This window comes from Momordica charantia (assembly GCF_013281855.1).
Source record: "Momordica charantia cultivar OHB3-1 chromosome 8 unlocalized genomic scaffold, Mcharantia_2.0 BLBB01000008.1, whole genome shotgun sequence".
NCBI classification, from domain to species: domain Eukaryota; kingdom Viridiplantae; phylum Streptophyta; class Magnoliopsida; order Cucurbitales; family Cucurbitaceae; genus Momordica; species Momordica charantia.
This window is the reverse complement of record NW_028275166.1, coordinates 17753936-17761408: the sequence shown is the minus strand read 5'-3', so window position 1 is coordinate 17761408 and position 7473 is coordinate 17753936. Positions and strand designations below refer to the sequence as shown.

General features: G+C 39.5%; 1 non-coding gene across 1 annotated transcript; it reads left to right on the top strand.

Moving 5' to 3' along the window:
- Window positions 1-1944: 1944 nt before the first annotated feature.
- LOC148209678 (small nucleolar RNA R71) lies at window positions 1945-2051 on the top strand. The gene has a single exon (XR_015793386.1). It is a non-coding gene; the product is annotated as a small nucleolar RNA R71 (small nucleolar RNA).
- Window positions 2052-7473: the final 5422 nt, after the last annotated feature.

The following is a 7473-nucleotide window of genomic DNA, read 5'->3' as shown; positions in this document are numbered from 1 at the left end:
TGTCGTTATCCCCTAGATACGCATATTTCAAATGCGACGGCAATGGCTTCTGCTCCAACGTGGTGGTTCCACTATGGACGGAAGTAACGACTTGCATTCTTCTTTTTGTATTTTTTCAATAGGATTAGCCACATCTTCTGGTCCTTCTGCTATCTTATCAAGCTCTTCTTCAATCTCTGTAACTAATAGTCATAAAACTCATCAAACATAATAGGATTCAAGCTATTTATAGCAGAGCACTCTTCAAAGTCTCCTGGTAATTTCATGGCGTCTAGAACGTTAAATTTAACTTCTTCATTATTTACCCTCATTGTAATTTCTCCCTTCCTCACATTAAAAACTGTATCCCCAGTGGCTAGAAATGGTCTTCCCAAAATAATGGGAACGTCTAAGTCTGCCTCGCAATCTAGAATGATAAAGTCCGCAGGGAAAATGAATTTGTCCACCTGGACTAAACATCTTCTATCTTTCCCTCAGGTCTTATGATAGATCTATCTGCTAGTTGGAGGGTAACCGTAGTAGGTCTAGCTTCTCCTATGCCTAAAGATTTGAAAACTGATAATGGCATAAGATTAATGCTAGCGCCTAGATCACATAATGCCCTACCTAAGTTTTTTCCTCCTATGGAACATGGAATGGTAAAACTGCCAGGATCATTACATTTCATGGGTAGCGGGCTGCCTACAGCTTCACTACTACATTTTGTCATGGCTACCAGTTCATGCTCTCCTATTTTTTTCTTCCTAGAAACTATATCTTTCAAAAACTTAGCATAATTTGGCATCTGTTCTAGAGCATCTACTAATGGTATATTTATATGCAGTTGTTTTAAATATCTAAAAATTTTCTAAACTGGGAATCATTATTTTTCTTAACTAATCTTTGTGGAAACGGGGGAGTAGGAGTAAAAGAAGGCTGTACCTGTGGAGGAACACTCGGGGTGTCCTCATTACCTTTTCTAATATTTTCTTTTTCTGGTGTTGTTGGATTTTCTGGTATCTTTACAATTGGTTCAGTGGACGGAATCTGTACATCTGTTGTTGGCATTGTTGGTCCATCATATGCCAGTCCACTCCTGAGGGTGACAGCTTTGCACTGTTCTTTCCCTTCTCGTTTTGGTAATTCAGTATGGCCTGGAAAAGAACCTTGTGGTCTATTCTTCAATTCATTGGCGAGTTGTCCCAATTGGGTCTCGAAATTCCTCATTGATGCCGCTTGGGATTGTATCACTGCGTCGGTTCGGGCCATGTACTCCTTCATCATATTCTCAAGATTTGAGTTGTTATTTGAACTGGTGGAGTCTGTGTTCTCTGATTGTACTGCTGTTGCGGTGGTGGGATGTATTGCTGTGTAGGTGGAACATAGGGCTGCTTGTTCTGTTGGCTCTGCCCTTGATTAAAACCGCTCGAACCTCCTTGTCCTCCCCATGAGAAATTAGGGTGGTGCCTCCAACCTGGGTTGTAGGTGTTCGAATATGGGTTAAAGTTCCTATTGTTCCCATGTCCTACATAAAAAACAGAAGCAGGGTTATGTGGACAATTATCATAAATATGGTTTTCACTGCAAAATGAACAAATGAGATCGTTGACTTGGCAAACAGGGGCAGGAGTGCAATAATCCGACTGCACAGGTTGTATCGGCGTGGCTAATGGATTTTTTATTCCCAATGCCATCTCTTTCAGCCTCTGGTTCATTGTAACCATCTCTTTTTGCATCGAGGTCGCAATGTCCAGAGCCAAAACTCCAGCTGGATCTTGCTTCTTTGGTGCTGCCCTAGATCTTTGCGAACACCATAGTTCGTTGTGTGAAGCTAAGTCATTTAGGATGTCAACTATCTCGTTGAATGTCTTCTTTGTAAAGGCTCCGTTGGCAGCATTGTTTAGCATCATCTTAGTAGGATGATCTAAACCTCTAAAGAAATGTTCTATCTGGATGCATGCCGGCAAGCCATGGTTCGGACATTTCCTGATTAGTTCTTTAAATCTCTCCCACGCCTCGTGAACAGGTTCACGATCATACTGTCTAAAGGAGATGATCTCCTCTCTGATATCAGCGTGGCGAGTAGGTGGAAAGAATTTTGTTAAGAACTTCTCCACTAACGACCCCCATGTGGTGATGGATCCCGGTGGAAATGCATTGAGCCATGCTCTAGCTTGGTCCTTCAAAGAAAATGGAAAAAGTGTTAGTCTCAGAGCATCGTCTGTTATACCAGGTAATCGAAATGCATTTGCAATTTGAATGAATGATTTCAGATGATCATGTGGATCCTCATGTTCCTGCCCTCCAAAATGTCCAATTGTCTGCAACATTTGGAACATCATTGGTTTAAGCTCAAAGTTTGCGTGGGCTGGAATAGGGTTGACTATCCCTGAATGAATCAAAGTTCTGAAAAGCCGTGGCGGCATATTCTCGCATTGCCACGTCTCTGTTGTCCGCCATCTGGATATGGTTGAATTCATCATTTCTCGCATGATCCCTCATATTACCGTTAACAGCAGGTGGATCAACCGGATCACGAGGTGGAATATCTGCCATTGATGTGCTCGTACTCTCTACCTCACTTTCAGGACTGATTTCACCTTCTCTCTCTTTTTGCTTTTCTAGTTGTTTTCGAAGTCTTTGCTCCTTTCGAGTTTTTCGAAGGGTCCGCTCAATCTCAGGGTCAAGGGGTAGAAGAAAAGATCTTGTGCTCATGCACTTTAACTTACCCTTGTGAGATAAACGACCAAAAATATAGAACAAAAACGGTGGATGGAGATTACACCCAACAACAATTCACAAAAATAAAAACTAAAAGAATTTGAAAATAATTTTAAAACTAAAGTCCCCGGCAACGGCCCAAAAAACTTGACTGGGCGTTTATGCTGAACGCACGCACTAAGCGTGGTAACAATTATATAGATGCAAGCGCACACCTGTCAGTAATATAAAAATGGATGGAGTATCCAAGTATCGATCCTCAAGGACCTTCTAAATAATTTCCAACTCTGAAGTTTTAAAGAATAGTGAATGTTGAAATGAGTGATTCTTGTAAAATGGGAAGTGGTCACAAAAATGGTTTTGGATTTGAGATTTGGACTTATAATAATAAAACCTAGCCCGAATTACTAAAAGTTAGCCATCAAGAGAATCAAGGACATGCTAAGGACAATATGCATTTTACTTTAGAAAACCAACGATACGCTTCTCACTTGACTTATGTCTAAGCAAGTTCAAAGTCCTAAGACATTCCCTAATATGTCGATATGAGATATATCTTAGTTTTAGGATGGAAATAGTCGCAACCTCGGGTAAGGTCCTATGTCTAGGCTACTTAAGCGAAACCCTTATGTCTAAGGCGCTCCTCTCCTCGGTTTAACCACTCACACAATGCAAATAAGCAACCTTTTCAGTATTGACTTGTTAAGACTTACAGTGGCCTTCTCTAAATCCTAACTTTTTGGGAAAACATGTTGGAGCAATGAATGGAAAGCAAAAACACTACTTCTTAGCAACCCTTTTTTAGACATAAAAGGCTAACTATCCATAACCGGGCTAGAGACGGGAATTTAGAAAGACATATTGAAGAAAATACAGCAAGTAAAATGGTTGAATGTGGAATGCATGTGTGAAAACAAAATTACTAACGGAGAGTTTTTATCGGGATTGAGAGCTTCGCCCTTCTCTTTCAAGCAAGGGGAGTGTCACGTGCTCTTTCCTCCAAAAACACAACTCTCTTAACTAAAAATAAAGTAAAGCAAAGAGAGAATAAGCAAAGTGCTAGATTTTTATATATTTGAATAAGTAGAAAATAACTAAGTACAAATGGAAACAAAACAAAGCTCAATAAAAGAATGTAAAGTACTCGGGATTTAAAAACCAAAAGCAACCAATGAAAGCAACTCAAATGTACTTAGAAAGCAACAAAGAAACACTAAAAATGATCAAGAGAAGGAAGCAAGGCTTGATGCATTGGGGAGAAGTTGCTGGAATTTATAGCTGTGCAGAATTGGTTAGGTAGGTCCTAAAACGATGGTGAATCACCCATTTCCAATCTTTTGACTGACCAAATCGTGCTCAAACTGATAGTGGAACACTTCTTCTACACGTATGCATCGGTTGGACCACAAAACGCATTGGAAGACGCGTTTCATTAAGGGCAAAGTTGGAAGAAAAACCTGTTTTTCTGCAGGCTTCCCAGGCGCCTGGCGCCTCCCATGATACTTTTTCCGTCTTTTTGCTTCTTTTGATTAATTTGCACTCCCAAATGGTCCTAAAATGTCATAAATACCATATAAGCCAACCACAAACCATAATATATGAATTTTGCATGAATTGGAACTCAAATGATCGAGAAAAATCCGAAACAAAGCTGAAACATTGTAAAAACAGCATCTAAAACCTTCTTTTTACGCATGTAAACAAGCGTAATCAGCCCTCATCACTAATAAAGCATCTAGGTGTACCATATCTAGTGAAAATAAAATTTTGCAAGAAGAGAGAAAGTACCTTGGCATCGTTAGTCAGGGTGGTCAGAGGCCCAACCCATTTCGAAACATAATCAACAGCCAAGGGAATGTAATTCATACCGCATGAAGGTGGGTACGGACCCATGAAGTCGATGCCCCAAACATCGAACAACTCTACTTCCAATATTGGGTTTAAGGGCATCTCATGTTTCGTTGCCAAGTTACCTGATCTTTGACAGCAGTCACAAGCTTAAGCAAATATGTGAGCATCTCGAAATAGGGACGACCAAAATAAACCGCTTTGGAGGACCTTTGCTACAGTTTTACGTCCAGCAAAATGTCCACCATATGGTGATTTGTGGCACACGTCCAGAATCTCCTTCTATTCATGCCATGAAAGAAAAGTTCATCTCATCTATAAAACCTAACACCATGGAAGAAATTCTTTATCTGGTGCTTACTCAAATCATTAGGAATTATATTGCTAACCAGATAGTTCGCATAATCAGCATACCAAGGAACTTCAGAAATAGTTAACAGATGTTCATCAACAAAATGCTCTTTAATCTCAATACTATCATGCTGCAAAGAAGACTCTAGCCTAGATAAATGATCCTGCTACTTGGTTTTATGTTGCCTTTCTATCTTTTATCTATAAATCAAACTCTTGTACAATAATATCCATCTAATTAACCTAGGCTTAGCTTCTTTTTTAGCAAACAAGTATTTTAGTGCCGAGTGATCTGTAAAAACTATCACTTTAGTCCCAATTAAATATGAACGAAACTTATCGAATGCGAAAACAATAGCTAAAAGTTCTTTCTCAGTCACAGTATAGTTTAACTGAATACTATTCAAGGTTACTTGCATAATAAACAAGATGAAGAACGTACCTTTTCGTTGACCCAACATTGCACCTACGGCAAAATCACTTGCATCACATATTAGTTGAAATGGGAAGTTCTAATATGGTTCAATTATGATAGGTGCTGAGCTAAGTGCATCTTTAAGTGTCTCAAAAGCTTTCAAACCATCTTTATCAAAAACAAAGGGTCGATCCACTTCCAACAGCTGACACAAAAGTTTATAAGTTTTCGCAAAATCTTTTATAAAACCGTGGTAGAAACCTGTGTGTCCTAAGAAACCTGTAACACCTTTTACAGTAGTGGGAGGGGGTAATTTGGCAATCACATCAATCTTGGCCCTATCGACCTCAATTCCTTTTCCTGAAATTCTGTGACCTAGGACTATACCTTCACGTACCATAAAATGGAACTTCTCCCAATTAAGAACAAGGTTATTCTCTTCACACCTTTTTAAAACATTCTCTAGATTCTCTAAACAAACATCAAACGACTCACCAAACATAGAAAAATCATCCATGAATGTCTCTACTGTGCTTTCGATCATGTCGGAGAAAATAGCTGTCATGCATCTTTAGAAGGTGGCAGAAGCGTTACAAAGATCGAACGACATCCTCCGAAATGCAAATGTCCCGTAGAGACACGTGAAAGTAGTCTTCTCTTGGTCCTCCGGACCTATTGTAATCTGGTTGTAGCCAGAATACCGTCTAGAAAGCAATAGCACTCCTTCCTTGCAAGACGATCAAGTATTTGGTCAATAAAGGGTAATGGAAAATGGTTTTTTCGAGTTACCTTATTTAGGCGATGGTAGTCCATACGCACTCTCCAACCAGTCACCGTCCTCGTTGGGATCAACTTGTTGTCATCGTTTGTAATCATCGTAATACCACCCTTTCTTGGGAACGCATTGAACCCAGCTAACCTTGCTACTATCAGAATTGGTACTCAACAGAATTTGTGGCTCCTTGTTCTAGGATGACTTTGGGCATGCAAAAAGTAGGGCTGATTCCTCTTATGTCAGCTATGGTCCATCCAATAGCCCTTTTGTACTTAGATAAAACCTTCAAAAGCAAAGATTCATGTTCATTAGACAAATACGAAGAAATGATAATCGACAAAGTATCGTTTAAACCCAAATAAGCATATTTTAGATGAGAGGGTAGGGGTTTCTTCTCCAGTTCTTAAGGTTCAATGATGGAAGGTTGCAAGGCCTTCAAATCAGCTATTGTCAGCTACAAAAACTCAAAATGCTCAAATCATGGTAAAATTGTACCAGGTATAATTTTGACTTCTTTTTCTGCAGCCTCCAAATCTGCTTCTAAGTCTTCCAATATCATTTCCTGAAGTTCCTCCATGATTGCCCTTATTACAGAGCAGTCCTCGACTCATTCGAGAGCCGTATCGCGTCAAGGACATTGAAGGTGACTTGCTCATCATTGACCTTCATAGTGATCTCTCCTTTCCAAATGTAGAATAGTGTGTCTCCAGTTGCTAAAAACACCTCCCAATAATGATCGGTACCTCAAGATCTGCTTCACAATTCAAAATTATGAAATCGGCGGGAAAAATAAATTAATCGACCTTAACAAGCATATCTTCTATTTTCCCTTCCGTTTTCTTAATGGACCTATCAGCTAGTTGCAAAGTGACAGTAGTGGGACGAGCTTCTCCTATATTTAATTCTTTAAAGACAGAAACAGGCATAAGATTAAAGCTTGCCACTAAGTCACACAATGCTCTTCCTAAGTTCTTACCACTTATTGAAGAAGGGTTAGTGAAACTACTTGGGTCCTTACATTTAACAGGCAACGGATTCCCTAGAGCATCACTACTGCACTTTGTTAAGGCTACCGTCTCATATTCTCCTAACTTCTTATGCCTAGATATGATATCTTTCAAAAAACTTGGTGTAGTTAGGCATTTGCTCTAAGGCATCTATAAGAGGTATATTTATATGCAACTGTTTTAGAATCTCAAAGAACTTCTTAAAATGATTATCCTGATTTTTCTTAACTAGTCTTTGGAGGAAAGGTGGAGGAATCTTAAAGTCACCTACTTGTGGAGTAGTGTAACGCACTACTTGCTTATCTTTCTCGTCCTTCTTACCTTTCTCTTATGAACTTACGGGCTCTGATTTCTCTTCTGGTTGTGTAGTTGAGGTG